General features: G+C 35.1%; 1 protein-coding gene across 3 annotated transcripts in view; it reads left to right on the forward strand.

The window, feature by feature from the left end:
• The first annotated feature begins 1,502 nt into the window (after positions 1-1,502).
• The window catches only part of LOC126973588 (uncharacterized), an 86,714-nt gene continuing 66,965 nt past the window's right edge, over positions 1,503-21,251 (forward strand). For 2 of the 3 annotated variants that reach the window (XM_050820911.1, XM_050820914.1), the window contains exons 1-2: positions 1,503-1,656; positions 1,975-2,231. The gene's annotated coding sequence lies outside the window, so the exon portion shown is untranslated. Of the gene's footprint in view, positions 1,657-1,825; positions 2,232-21,251 lie in introns of those variants that run through there. The other variant, XM_050820912.1, reaches the window with a different exon arrangement.

Genomic DNA, 21,251 nt, shown 5'->3' on the forward strand with positions numbered 1-21,251 from the left:
GTCGGGTTAACTAAAATAAAAATGTAACTTTTACGCAAAAAATCTAATGTAAAACCGTTACAATTACACACGTTTTAATCCTTTAAAAGTGTTTTATTCAAATAGTTACCATAGTACAAGATATTACAATAATGTACTTTCCTGTTTTTTTTGTAAAAATAACAATTCATTCCTATTAATTACGTTGACAGCCATTTTGTAGCATCAGTTACCGGTGTTCCCGAACCGATATTACATATGGACCTTTTTCACATTGCATATCTTGACCCCTAGTTTGCGAATGTCATGGCGGCCTCAGCATTTTACGTGTCTTTGATAAAAAAAAAATATGCACGGCACTCGGCAGCCATTTTGTTATTCACCATCATGGTGTTTTTTTGTTGTTAGATATTATTATAGAAGCAGTAGTAATGCACACTATCATCATTTGAGCTTGTTAACAATTGTGGTATATGAGATACAGCCTGCTGACAGACGGACCTACAACTGCGTCTTAAATCATATCAAAATCACTTAACGTGTATTTTATGACCTATGTTTCTGATAACAGGATCATACAGCCACCACAAGTAGCGCCCGTTGCGAGCATGATGCATGGACCAGCTACCGCCTACCTCCACCATAATTTAGGGAAAAACCCGCCCCACGAATCCTATCACAAGAACCATTAGAAAAGGGACCTAAAGTAAACTGTAAATTATTACATTTTAATAACAGAAAAAGTTGTCTTATTTACCTACAGTTCGTTTTATAAGAAGTTCATATTACTTATATAGGCAATAAGGACAAGAATTAAGAATAACGAGTTGCAATGGTCTATATTGGTATACTCACTTGCACTAAACGCAAAAGTAAATTCTGCATATTACGAAAGTTGTAGGTATGTAGTTATTTAAATAAACAATATTATTCATCTACATTTGTAAGCGTTCCAACCGCTGAGTTTGTCTAAAACTTATTCAAAAACAGACGCATATTTTACAATAATTACAAAAAACGCATAAAAAGCAAATCGAATCCAATTAGACAAGCTCAGTTTTTATTTTCTATCACAAAATCTTAATATGGCTTATAACTGTACATAAACTTCTAAGGGAACGATAGAAAGCATGACTTGACAAATATTAAATGAAATTTTTGAGATTATCGATTCAAAGTCAGTGACTATACACATTTTATGTACCAAAAACGCACACTACGGAACTGATAATAGAATTCAAACTACATATACGGGAAGTCACGCACACTAGAACAGAATTACATAGAAAAACAGACCGTTCTCCTACAACATTTATAAGTATAGAAAAAACTTCAAAATAGTATGGCCTCGGCTGATTTCTTGATAGGAAAGTGAAACGGTAAAGTACTAAGATGGGCAAGCCATAAGATCGAGTTTTGTTCGCACCGAACTCATATGTCTATCTCGTTCCCGCAACCGAACGCTTTCGAGTTTTCCCGTACAACTCAAAATACGCCAAAAATTGCTTCGAGTTCCAAAAACAGTGTCTCGCGTTTCTGTACACGGATACCGCGCGCTCGTCCGCCATTTTTTATTTGGAATTTTCCAATCGACTGATTAATTTAATTGTCGTGCGTTTTACAAACAAAATTGTATCAGTTTCGCATTTTTCGCAAGTAGCGCCAAATATGAAAGTCGTAAGTGGTATCGTAGTATAGTACTGTAGTCGTTAAGGTTGTTTTTTGGTCAGCTGGTTCCATATAATCCGACTGATTACAACTTGCTGTTCCTTTGCCTTTTAATCCACCTAACAATGACATTTTAAATAGGTCGGGTAATCATAGAAAAGTCTGACAGTTCAAAAACCGTCAAAAGAGAAATAATGTCGTTTTTATTGCATTTTTTGATAAATTATTATTCTAGTTTCGATCCGGCTACAGTGCGTCGAGTTTATCGATTTTCATATTTAGTGCAAGTGATTATATTAAACATTTTCGAATTGTCTATATATCTAGGTGCTTTCGAAAATAGCCGAAGTAGGTTTATATTATCCCATTGAACGTAAGCGTTTTACAAATTGTTTATAACTGTGTATTACACAGTCATATAATATGGGTTAGTTAATAGACTGTGAATGACTCTTAAGTGTGATAAAACTTAAATTGTGAGGGTGATTATGATATAATTTCAAAGTGCATTCCTATTGTGAAAGTGATAAAATTTTGTGGCCACGAATGCTGAGGCAATAAAGTAGATACCTACCACTAATAACGTGAGTACACCGTTTTTCTAGTCACTTCTACAAATCAAATAAAACAAACAAATTAGGGTCAAAGTCTTTAACATTACTATTGGACTGTTTCGGCTAAGAATTATATATTTCTATTAAATTTACGAATAGTAATAACCATTATGTACTATGTCGTGTTTGCACACTTATAACAGTATAAAAATATCTATTAATAGCTGTATATAATTATTTTAAAAGCACACTTTTTTCTTGTATTACATTAGATTAACATTTGAGTGGTTTGAGAAAAATAACTGATTTATTGACTAGTTGATATCTGTATAGTTAAAGTTTATCATTACTTATTTGACTTAAATTTTTAATTATCTTTTTATTATGCTTGATTTAATATAAATAAATACTCTAGTTACCAGATTTATAATGGGTGGCTCCTTTGCAGAGGATGTCTGTGTATTCAGTCTTCCACCAGTACTTTACTTAGCAGTGATTTTGGAAACTCAGGAGTTACAGGATTGCTGGAGCTGCTGTGCATTGTAGATGTTCTTTAAAGTTATGTTGCGTGTGGATGAACAGAGACCCCCAGAAATGTGGGGAAACACTAATATTTCTTGCACAGTAGTAAGTATAAGTCATAGAAAAAGACTAGCTTCTCCTATAACTCATAGGTATAGATGGCTAATTTCCACATCTGTATATTTATTTTGCTTGAACTTGGCCTTGAGTTCAAGTCCTTTTTAACCTGTAGGTTTCTATTCTGGCCCTGGGTGTGAACTTCACACTAAACCCTTCATTTTCTTTACAGTGCTAAGGTTTACTGACAACATTCTTCTTGATAATAAGTTTTAAAGAAACTTGTACCTTAAAATCAGATATTTAAGCACTTTGTATGTGGTAGGGTTCCAACAGGTGGCTTCCGGATCAGATACAAAGGTACTTGCTTATGTGCCACCTACTCTCTCTCTTACTCATCTAGCTGGAATTCTATGCTGAAAGGCCTCTGTGCTATACCACCCACTTGTTTCTTACACCTCCTTAGACATATATATATTTTAAAGAATATCATACCCTGCCCAATAAAATGCTGCTTTTTATTTTGACAAGAACTAGTTTGTCTTGGTATAGGGCAGGTAGATGACAAAAAGAATTTCATTCCATCTGGTGTTTGGTGGTGTTACCACTCGGCTAAGGAGACTTGACATGTCATGTCTCAGATTGATGAACACAATAGTTCAATTCTGGATGGGGCATTACTAGGACTTGTTAGGACTAGCCAAATAGCCACCCTCTCCAAATAATAATAATCACTTTGGTGCCCCCTGATCGATCCTGGCCTGTGCCATTTAGAAATATGTTGTCAGTTTTCCAGTTTGTAATATTGACACACACTTTTTACACAAATTATCTTGCCCCAAGTTAAGCATATATAGCCTGTGTTATGGGTTACAAGACATCGATATATTTAATACAATATACTTACTTAAACATACATAAATTCATATAAACATACATAAATACATTTAATACATCCATGACTCGGAAACAAACATCCATATTCATCATATAAATGCTTGCACCTATCGAGTTTCGAACCCAGGACCTCTAGCTTAGTAGGTAGGATCGCTAAACACTTGGCTATACAGGTTGTCTATCCATGTTCATCATAATAATATGTATGTTTATACAACACTATAGTTTTATAAAAGTATGGACTGCAGTGTTCACAGACCATCCTTACTTGCCATGTTTAAATTATATGTTTTTGGTTTTCCAATATATATACGTTTATAAGGTTGCCAACAATATTGTAATTCACATAGTGTTACAAATAGAGACTGCTGTGTTCACAGAAAATCAGGAGATCTCTTCCATGAAAAATAGCACACTTTCAAGAGCATGACACATGGACCAGCCATCTCTTTCCCCGACTGCTCAATTACACAAGTTAATTTGGGTCATCAGTATCACCAATCAGTTTATTTAGATATTTTTATTAAAGAAATAACAACAATATAACTTCCTTATGTAAACTTTTGCAAGGTGCTCTCTAAAAGTCTTACAAAGTTCAAAATAAGCAAGATTATGATAAGGGATTACACCCTGAGGTCGAAGTGGCATCTGAATGCCACTTCTTCTCAATGAAGCTCAACCTTTTCCGAGGTGGTGGTAAATTATTAAAAGTATTAAAACCTGATTCCTGCCGCCGAATTCCACCTTCATACGACACGCCACAAGTTAGGATATCATCCCCACCATCTGGATGTGTGGCGGTTTTCAAGGAGCTTTCTTCCACGTACTACAAAGCTGTGGAATGAACTTCCTTGTGCAGTGTTTCTAGGACGATATGACATGGGTACCTTCAAAAAAGCGCCGGCAATGCTCCTGTTATTCCTCTGGTGTTAAAAGAGATTGTGGGTGGCAGTAATCACTTAACAACAGGTGACCCGTACGCTCGTTTGTCCTCCTATTCCATAAAAAAAAAAGTATAAATTTTAACATTCATTATAAGTGTCATTTCTTTTCAATTAAGATGATTACTTAACTATTGATTTGATTATATAGGAATTATTTTTGTTGGTCGTGGCATTGTCTTCACTCCGTTATATTGAGAATGACTCTTAGGCAGCCAGAAGAGATATATAACTAAATAATCTACATTTAATTTACCAGTGGGAGGCTTCTTTGCACAGCATATGCTAGATTATGGGTACCTATGTCTGCCGTGAAGCAGTAATGTGTAAACATTATTGTGTTCCGGTCAGAAGGACAAAATAAACAGATGAGCACAATTATTGTAGTGTAAAATTTTTGGATTTTACAAGAATCCTGAGCGGCACTGCATTGTAATGGGCAGGGTGTTTCAACTACCATCAGCTGAACGTACTACTTGTCTTGTCCCTTATTGTCATATATAAAAAAATATACCTTGAAGCAATGGCTCTTAAAAGTGAATAAATACTCATTTGAATGTTTCTCCTCACAACAACATCAGCTGGGCAGGTTGTAACATGTAGATGAGCATTATATTCTCTTGGTGTACGGTGACTCTTTTATTGTTTTAAAAGGCATAAAAGGCATTTATTTTCTCAAAATTGATTCCTTTAGAATTTTTTTTGATGTCATTTCTTATACTACTACCGCTTCGGAAACAAATGGCGCTCTGAGAGAGAAGAAGCGGCGCAAGAAACTCTCCCAGCATTATTATTTTTTGCGCATTTTTCAATAAAAATATACAATATTATACAGTCATTTCTATCACTATAAAATAATCACAATCTGGTCCCAGGCTGTCTGATCATTTAGATATTCAGCATTGGAGTAATAGAATTTACGACAGAGCCATTTTTATATAAAATATTTAAATTTATTTATAGATAATGCATCAACAGTTGCTGGGACTTTATTATAGAAGTGTATACATTTACCCTTAAAGCTATTATGTATCTTATGAAGCCTACTAGAATTAGTTAGCAATCCCATATTTCTAGTGTTATAATTTTACTGTTGGGTTTAATTTATTTCTATAGGTATATGTGACATTATTAATTTTTTTTAAGTGAAACTTCTATATCGACATATGGCAGACTTAAATAAAGAAATCGTCACACTTTTCTGTGACACTCGATGTTAATAACTATGATGTTTCTAATCACTACATATTATAAAACTGTCTGTTTGCGATAAACTCAATAACTACTACACTGGTTTTCATGCTGTTTTTACCAATTGATAGAGTGGTTCCCGAATAAGGTCTAAGTATATATTTTTTTTTATGGAATAGGCGGACAAACGAGCGTACTGGTCACCTGGTGTTAAGTGATCACCGCCGCCCACATTCTCTTGCAACACCAGAGGAATCACAAGAGCGTTGCCGGCCTTTAAGGAAGGTGTACGCGCTTTTTTGAAGGTACCCATGTAATTTGTTAAGATTTTATATACATTGGCTAAAATAGAACGATAATTGTGGGAGGTGTCTGAAAAAAATATGCCGTCTGGAAGCCATGAACGAAAACTTGAGATCAAGTGGTTAAGGCGAAGGATTTTTTTACACCCTGTATATGTATACAGGGTGTTAAAAAATCCTGTACTACATCTTAAGGTGTATCTTGGTATAAAGCCGTAGGTATATTTTTTTTATTAAGATTTTTATTTTTATTTAAGTGGTGTCTCCGCAACCGACTTTGTAGTATTTTCTTTGATTAACACGAGTGGTACACGTTTAAATAAAACACTTTTAAAGGATTAAAACACGTGTAACTGTGTTTTTACATTAGATTTATGTGTAAATTTACAATTTTATTTTAGTTAAGCCGACGTTTTCAAGATCCTTCCAGATCTCGTTTTCAGAGGGACTTCACTCCTTTAAAACTGTTTTATTTAAATCTACTTAATATCCATGTCATTTATGGTACTTACAGGGTTTTTGTAGCACAGTGTATTTAAATAAAATATTGTGTTGTGGAATTGTGTATCTCATATATCTTATATCTTTAAACGAGCAATTCTTGTATATATATATATATATATAATCTGAATCTCGGAAACGGCTCCAACGATTTTCATAAAATTAAGTATGCAGGGGATTTCGGGGGTGATAAATCGATCTAGCTAGGTTTCAATTTAAAAAAAATGGTTTTATCCATGTTTGAATGAGAAACAGCTACAATAACATTAGAATACAAAGGTAAATTTCGCCACTATATACAAGACTATTATAGCTCAGATGGGACATTGGGTGATCCGGAAAGCAGAAGACCCCGGTTCGAATCCAGATGTCCTATTAGTTTTTTTTTTGTTCAAGTTTTGTACATTCTTAAAAATCCGAGCAAGGCTCGGTCGTCCGGATATTATATCTAATATATAAAATTCTCATGTCGCGGTGTTTGTAGTTAAACTCCTTACAACGGCTTGACCGATTCTCATGAAATTTTGAGTGCATATTGGGTAGGTCTGAGAATCGGACAACATCTATTTTTCATCGCCCTAAATGTTAAGGGTGGTCGACACGATTTTTTTTTTTTTTTTTGACATTTCTTTTTAAAATTTGTTTCATTATGAGTCAGCATTAAAAAATACATGCAACTTCACATTTTCACCCATCTACGATCAACAGTTACTTTTGTATCGCGATTTTAATATCGGCAGTACAACTGGGTCCGCTAGTATATAAATATATATAGATTAACAGAAAATAATGCATTGTACACTATATTATATACACGGTTTTTATCTAATATACTTACCAATGGAAAGTTTCTTCGCACACATCCAGTGGGATGTTTTTTTTTTTGCCGTGAAACAGTATTACCGTTTCGGTTCGAAGATCCCTGTTATGAGTGAAATTACTAAGCTAATGTGACTTAACATCTTATATCTTGAAATGACAACTGTAATCTTGGGTTCAATTAAGAATCCCGAGTGGTCCTGCATTAGGATGGTTTTGTTAATCACATCTCATCTCAAAAAAAAAACTTTCAAAGATGGCTTTGACAATTAATAATGAATACGGCTGTATGGGCTTCAACAATGTGTACACTTCTATAATAAAGTCCCAGCCACTGTTCAGGCATTATCTATAAATAAATTTAAATGTTTTATAAAAAAAATGGCTCTGTCGTAAATCCACTGCTGAATATCTAAATGATCGGACAGCCTGGGACTAGATTGTGATTATTTTATAGCGATAGAAATGACTGTACAATATTGTATATTTTTATTGAAAAGAGCGCAAAAAAATAATGCTGGGAGAGTTTCTCGCGCCGCTTCTTGTCTCTCAGAGCGCCATTTGTTTCCGAAGCGGTAGTAGTATCTAGTGGTATAAGAAATGACATCAAAAAGAATTCTAAAGGAATAAATTTTGAGAAATTAAATGCCTTTTAACCCTTTGCCTGTCCTAATAATGGACTCGGAAGAAATCAAAAAAAGATAACGAATGACGCAAACGTCAGAAAATTTTAGGAACCGACTTCAACCTGTTACTTTTGTGTTACAGTGATGCGCGCGCATCTTAAAATTATCACTCTCATCATTTTTTCGTAACGCGCCTAAAGAAGTATAACTTCAAACCACTCCCCCTTTATTTCACGAACGGCTCTTTTGTACAGAATGCCGGCTAGATTAAGGGTACCACACAGGCGTCTACTTCTATTATTGTGTTTCGATCTGAAGGGCGCCGTAGCTAGTGAAATTATTATGCAAATGAGACTTTAGGCGAAGAGTAAGCAGAAAACACGCAAACATGGTGTTTTTAGACAAGTTTTGTGGTGAAAGTATAGCATTTCGAGCTATGAACACTACTTAATCCTGTTACACATATCCTTAAGTCTTATTTGTAGGATGCTAATGCATGCTGTTGGTTATAGTTAACACTGCCGAGCCTTTTTGAACTACCACATTTCTTTGAAGTTGGCTTTGATATTGGCTTTGCTACATAGATGGCGGGCCGGCAGCCGTGAACTCATATCGCTCAAGGTCGCTGGCATTTAGTGTCACCTTAACATCTTATGTCTCAAGGAGACGAGCGCGATTACTATAGAAAATGTTATTAACGCAGTCACTAAATAAACTAATAAGTGAGCAGTTATAAACTTAGCTAGTGAAATAACTGGGCTAATGAGACTTAACATCTTATGTCTCAAGGAGACGAGCGCGATTACTATAGAAAATGTTATTAACGCAGTCACTAAATAAACTAATAAGTGAGCAGTTATAAACTTAGCTAGTGAAATAACTGGGCTAATGAGACTTAACATCTTATGTCTCAAGGAGACGAGCGCGATTACTATAGAAAATGTTATTAACGCAGTCACTAAATAAACTAATAAGTGAGCAGTTATAAACTTAGCTAGTGAAATAACTGGGCTAATGAGACTTAACATCTTATGTCTCAAGGAGACGAGCGCAATTGCAGTGCCGCTCAGAATTTTTGGATTTTGTCAAGAATCCTGAGCGGCACTGCATTATAATGGGCAGGGCGTATCTATACCGTCCTACTCGTATTGTCCCTTATGGTCATAAAAAAGCAGTATTTTTACTTTTACCCAGACATGATACATACAAACAAACAGATAAAAACTAAAAAAACTACTTTATTGCCTTCGTTCGGTATTGCTTGTAGATACTACGGCAAGTGAACGTTAAAATAATATTAAAAATATAAAAAAAAATTGTTAAAATATTAATTAAGTGTCAAATTACTGATTACAAAATATTCTTTAGGAACCGCGCGGAACTTTCTCAAATAAAATAGTCGTCATCATGAATGGTAATTTCATAATAATAATAATCACTCTAAATTAGATTAGGTTACAGCGTCTTTATAAAGCTAAAAAATTGGATCGCAATGACCTTTAGTATGCTTAGCTATTTTTTATTTCCCCATTTTAAAAAGATCGGTCGAATCGGTGAAGTACGTAGCCACGCTGGAGTGGCCTCCGCGCGTAGTTACTATTTCGATAATACTACGGATTTTTTTATGGAATAGGAGGACAAAAGAGCGTACGGGTCGCCTGGTGTTAGGTGATCACCGCCGTCCACATTCTCTCGCAACACCAGAGGAATCACAGGAGGGTGTACGCTCTTTTTTTTGAAGGTTCCCATGTCGTATCGTCCCGGAAACATCGCACAAGGAAGCTAATTCCACAGCTTTGTAGTACGTGGAAGAAAGCTCCTTGAAAACCGCATTGTTGAGGAATGCCAGATATCCAGATGGTGTTTTCTGACCAGGCAATGGTCGGAGGGGGGCGTCGAGAGAGTCCTGGTAACTATCGGGATGTGTAGTCAACAGATTATTTAATAAGGATGGCATATCCATATCCGGGAGCCGCGTTGGCACTGCATCTGTACGCCAATGCCAAAATTATACACAGATCACCCTGGGTTAGAGTTAGACAAGCCTGCCAATGCCTCTCATGCTACTTCCCAGCGCTCTTGCCAACTAAGCCAACCGTCCGCATGATCTGTAAATTTTTGTATGTTGGTTCAACTCGCGGGTTGTTGCTCCATGTTCAGTACAGGGACGTGCATATCATATAGGCAGTAAGGCAGTGCGTACCTCGTTGTAAACCCAAATAAATACAGTGTTAAAGTTAATTTTCTTTAATTTGGTTCCGTTATTTTATAACCAAACTTCTATTGAACCCCCACTCATAAATTTTCCTAGGAATCTACGTTAAGGCGCGGACTGACTAGGATTGTAAACGCTACAACCAACCCTACAATATTTGTGTTGATCATGTGGCTAAGCTGCAAATGGGCATTTATTTTACTGATTTTCATTTGTTTATTCAAAATTTATATATAAAATTGAAAAATTGTTCGGTTTAAGTTTTTAGAAAAGTACTAATTCTATTCAATTCTTTAAAAAAAAGAATGTTGTTATCGCTGAAAATTTGGAGATTTTTGACTCCAAAGTTTAGTTTTGGGAAGCAACTTCCAAATTTTTTATTGCATATTTCTAATTATATATAAATATTCTATTCGGTTGAAAATTTTCTTTAGATCCTTCTTTGTGCACTGTATTTTTTGCGTCGGAATATTTTCATTGCGTTTATGTTGTAATCGACTCCCTAAGAAACCAATTTTTGTGGATATTGAGGTATGACCGCGCCTTATCTCCAGGCTCAGCTACGAGTAGTTAGGTCTACCGTGCCTACCTTGCTAGAAAATCAATGCTGCGTGCATTGATTTAGTATCTACTTTACAATTTAATTCCTCACATCGGTTTTTAGTTGCGCTTTGAGGTTATTTTTAAATGAATGAATTATTCATGGCATTTTATTTTTGGTGCATTAAATTTAACGACGCACGGCTAATTAATTATTTATACGCATTATTGTATAATAATTAGTTGAATATGTAAATGGGTTTGGTATTTGTATAAGTGCAGGCCGAGGATGGTATTTGACTGTTGCCAAGTGATCACTTGAGACAGAGTTTATCGTTCATCTTTCAAACAAGAAACTGTCAACTGCATAGGCTTAGAATAATCTAATGCACATAGGCTGCACTAAAAGTATCGGGAATGGAATATTTCCACTGTTCCTGTCATATTAAATTCTTTTTTATTGAAAACTCCTTGGTTTTAAAAATCGAATACCATTTATTTATTGGAAAAAAGATTCTCGGTCTTGTCAAACTTGTTTAGTCGTTGAGAAAATGGAATTGACTCGAGAAAATTCTAGAGCGATAATTTATTAAGACTTTCGAAGTGGTTTAACACAAAAACAGTGTGTTGACCGGATGATTTCTGCATTTGGTGATGAAGCCCCATCCAAAACCACAATTTATCGCTGGTTTGCTGAATTTCAACGTGGACGTGTCAAGCTCAGTGATGATCCCCGTCAAGGTCGTCCAAAAACTGCAGTCAAAAAGAAAACGTTGATGCTGTGCGTAAGCTAATTGAGGAAGATCGACATGTGACATACCGCGACATTTAGGCAACTTTAGACATTGGCATGAGTCAAATGCAAATAATCTTGCATGAACAACTGGGTGTAAAAAAGTTGTTTTCCCGATGGATACCGCATTTGCTCTGTGAAGAACAAAAAGCGGCTCGCGTTATTTGGTGCGTCAGAACTCTCGAAAGATTCCACGCAGGATCCTCAAATGATGTATACAACATCGTATCAGGTGACGAATCCTGGATATACGCGTACGAACCCGAAAAAAAAACCAGTCACGAGTTTGGGTGTTCGAAAATGAGTTAAAGCCAACAAAAATTGTTCATCCACGGAGTGTTGCAAAAAAAATGGTGGCCACGTTTGTCTCCAAAACCGGCCATGTTGCGACTATTCCTCTTGAGGGACAAAGAACGGTTAATGCAGAATGGTATGCTAGCATTTGTTTGCCACAAGTCGTTTCTGAACTCCGTAAAGAGAACTGCAACCGCCGCATCATCCTCCATCACGACAATGCGAGTTCTCACACCGCGCACAGAACAAAAGAGTTTTGAGAGCAAGAAAACATAGAATTATTAGACCATCCGCCGTACAGCCCCGACCTAAGCCCAAATGATTTCTATACTTTCCCTTAAATAAGGAATAATTTGCGTGGTCAGAAATTTTCATCACCTGAAGAAGTTGTGGACGTCTACAAAACGGCCATATTGGAGACCCCAACTTCCGAATGGAATGGTTGCTTCAATGATTGGTTCCAAATTTCGCGGAGAATACTTCGAAAAGCAATAAATACATCTTTAAATAGTTGTCAACATTAGTTGAGTCACTTCCTTGATTTCCGAAATTTTCAGTGCCGCCCTCGTATGCCTTCTGCTCGTCAGAAATTGTTTTTTTAATTTCCATAGCAAGCATACCTAAGGAAAGCTTTTGTATTTTTGTTCATTTTTATTGGTTTTTCATCAGGAATGACAGTTTATGTTGTTTTCTTTATATTTTTACAAAACGAACTGATTTTTGATTAAAAATGCAATCTTTTTACTTATTTTTATGTATCTTCAGAGATACATTGAAATCACAGCATATTATGAAGGACTCTTGGCACTGTATTCCACAGGATACATGTGTTTTTTTTTACATCGGATTTTTTTCTGTATTTTTCTAGGCTTGTGTCCCAAACACAAATATTACGCCATATAAAAATTACTGCTTCACGGCAGAATTAGGCGGCATCCTGTGCAAAGAAGCCTCCCACAGGGTGTTGAATTTGCGTGACGGCGTGCGCGCGCATCGTAATAATTCACTCTAATATTTTTAAAGAGTTATTTATTCATCAAAAACAATTAAAAAAATAATAATACTACCTTTACATACTATATTATTACCACCGTCATGTATTTTTGTTCGTATCATATCAATTTTCGTGTCAACCTTAACACTCAAATACAAGTTATGGAGTGTTGCAGTTGGGACAACTTTTATTAAAAATAAGGCAATAATCCCCAGCGAAGGTAGCGCTTAACAAAACACACATGTTATTGATAAATACAATTAAAGTTTTATAATTGACTAGCTGACCGGACAGACGTTGTTCTGTTCATAATAAAAAAAAAGTCTTGCAGATGGAATTTTGGAAAATCCGTTCTTGGGTGACATCTACTCGGTGAAGAGAATATTCCTACCAAATTTCAAGTCTTTAGCTCTAATGGTTCCAGAGATATCGTGATGACTCTATACCTACGTGGAAATCTCTTATCTTCTTAATATATATAAATTACGTGACACGTTGTTTGTTGTGACTCCTAAACTAATGAACGGATTTTAATGGGGATTACTTCATGGAGTGCAGTTTGGTCCAACTTGAGAGATAGGATTGTTTCCAATATTTGTTTTGTATGGACATATTTTCTGTGAGAGAATTTAGTGACGCACGGTTTGACAATCCGCTGTGAAACAATTTTATTATAACAACAGCGAGCATATTTTACGAAATAATTCTTGATGTTATGAAATATTATTGACAAATTTATAAAAACATTATTTTATTTATTATATACAGAACAACGCCTGTCGGGTCAGCTAGTATATATATACTATATATAGACTAGTCCGTGACTAGGCTATATATAGTATATATGACGTGACTAGGCGTGAAGTAGCGGACTAGTCTATATATATATATATATATAGACTAGTCCGCTGCTTCACGCCGGTATTCTGTGCGAGTGTGGATTAACCCGGACGAGTCTGGCCCGATTGTGCTGACGTCAAAAGACGGCAGCGTGACTCTTCCACTTCTAAAAAGCCCTTAGTCGCCTCTTACGACACCCATGGGCCTGGGACTCCCCTATTATTTTTACGCCCCGGGGAAAGTACAACTAAAGTAACTAAAATAGTAAAAAGTAACTAAAATAAAATTTGAAGCAGTTTACGTGTAACTGGTGCCAGTCTCGTAATAAATTACGATAGCTCTAAAAAACAAATCGTACATTAACATATTTATGAATCTGTATTGAAGGGCGCGTGATATTTAAATTTCGAGGCGTTTTTTTTTTCAACTATCTGACCCGGCATACGTTGTATTGCCGTTTGAATTATTTTAGGAGTCAGACCGTTTCTTGGATATTACAACATTACTTTATTTTTTTTAATTAATGTAGCCTAAGTTACTTCGTATTACATCAGCTACCTGCCAATAAAAGTCCCGTCAAAATCGGTCCAGCCATTTCAGAGATTAGCCGGAACAAACAGACAGACGGACAGAAATTGTAAAAAATGTTATTTTGGTGTACCGTACCTATATATATTGACTAGCTGACCCGCGCTATTCACGCGATAGTTTTATAAGTAATAAAATATTGCCTATATTATAGCCTGTACATCATTTTGTTCTATTGTCAATAGTTTTTGCAGCGCACGCAAAAATAGGTTTTCGATTTTACATGGTTGTGTTTTCGGTTATTTAGTACCAGAGATTAGCGCGTTGAAACAAACAAACAAACACTGCAGCTTTATAATATTAGTATAGATATATACATGTAGTAAAAAACGGTTATTTCAATATTACAAACAGACACTCCAATTTTATTTATATTATGTATAGATTACGCTTTTAAAATATTCATACGGGAAACTTGGTCGTCAGCGAGCTATAACTTTGTAATTGTACTCCATGTTATTTGCTACCATAGACTTAGGAATACAATATCTTATAGACAGGGGCGTGCATATAATATAGGCAATAAGGCAGTGCCTAGCTCACTATGAACTTAAATAAATATAGTGTTAATGTTAATTAAGTTTAATTTGGTTCCGTTATTTTATTACCAAACTTCTAATGAACACCCACTCATTGACGACTTGTATAGCCGAGTGGTTAGCGATCCTACCTACTAAGCTACAGGTCCCGGGTTCGAATCACGGTAGGTGCAAGCATTTATGTGATGAATATGGATGTTTGTTTCCGAGTCACGGATGCTTATATTTATTTATGTATGTTTATATAAATTTATGTATGTTTAAGTAAGTATTTATGTATTTAAATATATCATTTATTGAATTAGGCGTTACTTTGCGGAATTCCATAATTATACAAATGATTTGAGTTTTCTTTAGTGTTAATTCCGCCAAAATTTGTTTTTAAAACAATTCGACACGTGTTTCGCCTCTACACGAGGCATCCTCAGAACGTGTTGTCTCGCCAAAATCTGGCACGAGACTGATAGTCATTTACTGACATTAATTAGTCTCGTCTTGTATTAAATATATCATTGTCTTGTAAACCATAACACAGGCTATATATGCTTAACTTGGGGCAAGATAATTTGTGTGAAAAGTGTGTCAATATTATTATTATAAAATTTTCCTTACGCTCGATAATAAATGCCTACGGTAAGCATTTTTGCTTATTCCTTGCTAGAAAATCAGTGACTATATATGGCTTACGGCGGTTCCCAATATTCAGTCTATCTCTTACTTGAGATAAAAATCGTAACTATCGTTGACTTTTCTGTCCCAATATACTTATCGACGGTAACTCACCTGATCCGTACACGTTGTCTGTCAATGGGTCGACGTAAAGCTTACCAGCGATAGAAGTTTGTATGGATATTGCAATTCGCGCGTCCCAATATAAGGCGATAAGAATGACTTATCGGGTATATTGGTACAGCTTCAGATTATTGTCGGCTTATTACTGACAGTAGACGGTAGTAATTTATCTTCTATCTGTAGATAGTATATCGGGAACGGCCGTTAGTATGGGTCTATCTATTGTGCTAACGACGTTTTTAGACACAGTAATCTTTATTTAAATAAAATGATGGAGGATTTCATTTGTGCGCGCATCACGGACGAACTACTGGATAGATTTTAATTAAGTCTTCTAAGTTTATTTTTAGTTTAAGTTTTGTTTAGTTATCTAATAAAAAAATATTGCTATATCTTTATCTTCTAATATATAAAATTCTCGTGTCATGGTGTTGAACACTGAACTCCTCCGAAACGGCTTGACCGATTCTCATGAAATTTTGAGTGCATATTGGGTAGGTCTGAGAATCGGACAACATCTATTTTTCATCCCCCTAAATGTTAAGGGTAATCCACACGAATTTTTTTTTTTTAATTTTTTCCCATCACCCATCTACGATCAACAGTTACTTTTGTATCGCGATTTTAATATCGGCAATACAGCGCTTGCTGGGTCAGCTAGTTTCAATATATATCCACTGCTGGACAAAGGCCTCCCCCAAAAATCGCCATGACGATTGGTCCTGCGCTGCCCTCATCCATTTTATTCCAGCGATCTTGACCAGATCGTTGGTCCATCTCCTGGGGGTCTACCAACCAGGGCCGGATTTAAACTTAATGACGCCCCTGGGCACCGGGAAAAAAACCGCCCCAATACTGGAATTTTACTTAAACTTATAAGTTTATATATTTTATTTTTCAAAACTAAAATAACTAATTTATTGCAGAAACTTTATCAAAAAAAAAAAAATACTAATTAAATTTCTGTTATATCTGTTCTGTTATTTCTGTTATATTTAATTAAACGTCTGTCGGGTCAACTAGTTGTTACATAAAAATAATTTAATGATATTTAATTAGAGCTTATTTAAGTAAAGTATGCGGTATAATAATAGTTTTAATTACAATATTGTTTTTTCAATAAACGTAAAAAGGCGCAAAGAGTATTTTTTTAAAGATTTTTTTAAGAATAACTTACATTACATAAGTACACTCACACTTTTTTTTTTTAATAAATAAAAAATGTTACTTTTTAATCAAATCGACCGGTTATATTGTTTGGTTACAGTTTCGAAAAACAACGGACATATTGTCAATACAATCCGCTCCAAACGGAAATCCTTACATAACAATCAACATATAATAATAGGTACAGTCGACTCTCATTAATACAAACTGGGGATAATTCGTACCTCTCTATAATTCAAAGTCATCACGAGTTCCCTACAAAATCTCTCTATATTTCGAATTTAATCAATACATTTTGATGCACTTGGTAATTTGAACCAATAAATTATTGCTAAGTAACAAAACGACGCGTTAATTCGAACTCATCGGCGTCAACCACTCGAAAATTTATTTATTTATTTAGGCACACAAACAAACTACAATAAATGTTTGAATTAAATAATATAGTATACAATATATATATATATATATATATATGTATTTACATATCTGTATTGTAGTTCACTAATAGCGTACACAGCATGCTTTTTACATAGGTAACAAAATTTTAGTATCTGAATACAGCATAAACACTAAAACGAAATATATTAAACTATTCATAAACCATTTAAAATGATTACAATATTATGTGTTATAAATATAATTTCAAATATATTATTTTTTGACAATATTCGTGAATTCTGCCAAACTTTGACTAAATATGTCTAGGTTTTTTATTTTTATGAGACAATTCATTATAATATCTACACATACGCACAAGGGGATTATAATACGAGGTATTATTTTTTCAATTCAAAGTTGCAAAGAGAAAAATACAGAAAGATTGTACTTAAGCACATTTTTATACAAGTTCAAATGTGTGTATTACAGGAGCCTTTGTTTTTGATTTAGTTGGTTTTGTCAGTTTCTAATATTCTTTCGTTGGTTTTATACAGATTAAAGTTTGTGTTAGTTATGGGTCCTAAAAAGTATAAATGCTTGGCGATTGCTGAAAAGAAGAAGTTAATCGAAAAAGTAGAGGGAGCTGAGAAGAAAATTGATGTTGCAAATGAAGTTTAGATTCCTCTTTAGTACTTTTGTATGAACATGAAAGTAGCTCTCTAAACTTTTGTCATTGTTAAAGAGTTGCAGTTAATAAATAGTAACTGATCAACAGTGAAAAATTCGAAGTTTAATTTATTTTCTCTCAAGAATTTCAAACACTATCGAGTATTCGTAATATTGTAAGAGTCTCTAGAGTTTCAAATTAACGAGAGACAGCTGTACTTGCACATTGAACAAGTCGCTTACTGAAAATACGTACTATAGTAATAAAAAATATATTTAAATATGTATGTACTTAATCTTATTTTTTTTTCTCCTCTTTTGTGGCTATATCTAAAAGTATATATGTATTTTTTTATGCCAATAAGGGACGAGATGAGCAGGACGTTCAGCTGATGGTAATTAAACAATGCAGTGCCGCTAAGATTCTTGAAATACCCAAATTTCCGAGTGGCACTACAATTGCGTTCGTCAGCTTGAGTCATATGATGTTAAGTCTCATTTGTCCAGTAATTTCACTAGCTACGGCTCCCTTCATACAAAACACTAATGTTTACACATTACTGCTGATAAATGCCCTTAGTCGCATCTTACGACATCCTTGGGCCTGGGACTTCCATATTCTTTTTATGCCCCGGAGAAGCTGAGGAGGTAGTGGAACTACAGCTTGGCTGAATGTTTACGAATTCCCTATCAAAATCGGTTATTTTAAGGCGAAGAGTAAGCAGAAAACACGCAAACATGGTGTTTTTAGACAAGTTTTGTGGTGAAAGTATAGCATTTCGAGCTATGAACACTACTTAATCCTGTTACACATATCCTTAAGTCTTATTTGTAGGTTGCTAATGTTTGCTGTTGGTTATAGTTGACACTGCCGAGCCTTTTTGAACTACCACTTTTCTTTGAAGTTAAACAAGTTTTTTGGCATGGCGTGACGCATTTTTTTGGTACTTCTCTCAGAAAAGTTATTCTTATAGCTTGTACTTTTTTGTGTAGGTTCATTTATTCAGATTAGTAGTGAATAACGAGGATTGTGAGCATATAAACTGTTTTCCACGCAAGAATTTTGAAAATATTGGCTTTGTAAGATAGATGGCGGGAACTCATATCGCTCAAGGTCGCTGGCATTTAGTGTCGCCTTAACAAAAGTACCGCTTTCCATTTCCATCTTGATGTATCTCTGTTAGAGTTGTTCTTCTCACTCGTGTATTGTTACTCTATGGTTTTAAGTGCAACCTTTTGAAGGTACCCTCCCATCAAGTGATCCCCGGCTGCCCTGAGCGTGACAGATCACATTTAGAAAGCTAGTTGCACACGGTGTACACGTACGGGAAACCAGTATAAAATGTCTGTACAAAAACGTCCATAATGGTTTGCATTCAATTTTGTAGTGTAAGAGCTGCTGATATATTATTTACATTCTATTTAAAAGACAGCTTATGTGGAATAATCATTTCCGTTTCTCTGTTTCAATTTTATAATATTAAAAATATTGTATTCTTATAATATTTCGATCGAAACAAGAAATCTAATTAGTAACTCTATGACTTGTTTTTATAAAATAACTAGCTGACCCAGCAGACAACGCGTTGTATTGTCGATATTAAAATCGCGATACGAAAGTAACCGTTGATCGTAGATGGGTGAAAATTTGAAGTTGTGTGTATTTTTTAATGCTTAAATTTAAAGAAAAATGTCAAAAAAAATTGTGTGGACCACCCTTAACATTTAGGGGGATAAAATAAAGATGTTGTCCGATTCTCAGACCTTCCCAATATGCACTCAAAATTTCATGAGAATCGGTCAAGCGGTTTCGGAGGAGTTCAAAGTTTAACACCATGACACGAGAATTTTATATATTAGATTTAACTAAAATTATGGCGAATTTGGCCGATGGCGTTTTTCTTACAGTACAGTACTGTTAAGTAGAACTGTATACATATGTTATATTTTTGCCTAAAGTTGTATACGCTTTTACAACATGATCTCAGAAAATGGGTGGTATTTTATATGCTTTTTAGAATCAAAATATTTGGATTTGAATATGTATCACTACATATTATAAAACGAAGTCTTCCGCCGCGTCTGTCTGTCTGTCTGTTCGCAATAAACTCAAAAACTACTACACCTATTGTCGTGCTGTTTTCACCAATGGATAGCGTGATTCTCGATACATTAACGATGTTTTTTTTTATGAAAATAAGGAACGAGACGAGCAGGACGTTCAGCTGATGGTAACTGATACGCCCTGCCCATTACAATGCAGTGCCGCTCAGGATTCTTGAAAAACCCAAAAATTCTGAGCGGCACCACAATTGCGCTCGACACCTTGACACATAAGATGTTAAGTCTCATTTGCCCAGTAATTTCACTAGCTACGGCGCCCTTCAAACCGAAACACAGTAATGCTTACACATTACTACTTCACGGCGGAAAAAGGCGCCGTTGTGGTACCCATAATCTAGCCGGCATCCTGTGCAAAGGAGCCTCCCACTGGTACATTGGAGGTGTCGAAAAGAAATAAGTCCTCTGGGAGCGTTGAACGAAAACACTGATCTTTCATAGTTCTACAGAACAGTCCGCGATGGCATATGCCCATCACTTAAAGATAACATACTGTATCAATTTTAATATTTTTAAAAATAGCAATTACATAAAAGCTGTTTACACAAATACGATAAAAATCCTTATCAGTTTATTACTACATATTATAAATTCATTAATTTCCGATGGCTTTAGACTACATTAGTCTCGAATAGTTACATCATTTTTAGGGTTCCGTAGCCAAATGGCAAGAAACGGAACCCGTATGGATTCATTCATGTCTGTCAGTCCGTCCGTATGTTACAGCCACTTTTTCACATAAACTATAAGAACTCAACCATTGAAACTTCGTAAGTAGATGTATTATGTGAACCACATTAAGATTTTCACAAAACAGATAAAAATCAATAAATTTTGGGGGTTCTCGGTACTTAGAACTGAAACTCAATTTTTTTTTATCAAACCCATACGTGTATCGGTGTCATCATACATGTATAGTCTTCAAAAATGATATTGAGGTTTCTAATATATTTTTTTTCTAAACTGAATAGTTTGCGCTAGAGACGCTTCCAAAGTGGTAAAAATATGTCTTCTATAAGTCGCATTTATAATTTATAGCCAATTATATCATTGTTTTCTGTGTATTGCAAATAACTATAGCTAAATACTAAGGAAGTTTTTTTTTATGAAAATATTCGACGAGATGAGCAGGACTTTCAGCTGATGGTAATCGACACGCCCTGCCCATTACAATGCAGGGCCGCTCAAGATTATTGAAAAACCTTTCCTTCCTTAAAGGCCGGCAACGCTCCTATGATTCCTCTGGTGTTGCAAGAGAATGTGT

Source organism: Leptidea sinapis, chromosome 29 (genome assembly GCF_905404315.1).
Source record: "Leptidea sinapis chromosome 29, ilLepSina1.1, whole genome shotgun sequence".
NCBI classification, from domain to species: Eukaryota; Metazoa; Arthropoda; class Insecta; order Lepidoptera; family Pieridae; genus Leptidea; species Leptidea sinapis.